This window comes from Larimichthys crocea, chromosome XXIV (assembly GCF_000972845.2).
Source record: "Larimichthys crocea isolate SSNF chromosome XXIV, L_crocea_2.0, whole genome shotgun sequence".
Classification (NCBI taxonomy): Eukaryota; Metazoa; Chordata; class Actinopteri; family Sciaenidae; genus Larimichthys; species Larimichthys crocea.
This window is the reverse complement of record NC_040034.1, coordinates 2,520,512-2,521,331: the sequence shown is the minus strand read 5'-3', so window position 1 is coordinate 2,521,331 and position 820 is coordinate 2,520,512.

The window sequence follows — 820 nt, the reverse complement described above, 5'->3', positions numbered from 1 at the left end:
CTGACACATGAAACAAATATTAACATGGTATTAATCATAACATGGACTGTGTGTGCAAGAGTGGAGGAAGTATTCAAAATGTCATTAATACCACACTGAAAATACTTAATTACAAGTAAAATACCCGCATTACAATGTGACTTAAGTATATAAATACCCATCTATGGAAGCCCAAAGCGGTCATGCATTCATACATTTTATTTCCTGTGTAATTTCATGTTTTTTTGAGATCTCAAGAGAACTAAACTTTGAATATACTTAATTACAAGTAAAATACCTGCATTAAGTATATAAATACTAGAAAAACAAGAGTAACAACAAACTGTGGAAGCCCAAAGCGGTCATGCATTCATATATTTTATTTCCTGTGTAATTTAATTTGTTTTCTTGAGATTTCAAGATAACTAAACTTTGAATATACTTAATTACAAGTAAAATACCTGCATTAAAAAGTATATAAATACTAGAAAAACAAGAGTAACAACAAAACTATGGAAGCCCAAAGCGGTCATGCATTCATACATTTTATTTCCTGTGTAATTTAATTTGTTTTCTTGAGATCTCAAGATAACTAAACTTTGAAAATACTTAATTACAAGTAAAATACCTGCATTAAAAAGTATATAAATACTAGAAAAACAAGAGCAACAAACTATGGCAGCCCAAAGTGGTCATGCATTCATACATTTTATTTCCTGTGTAATTTCATTTGTTTTCTTGAGATCTCAAGATAACTAAACTTTGACAATACTTAATTACAAGTAAAATACCTGCATTAAAAAGTATATAAATACTAGAAAAACAACAGAGTAACAAAGAG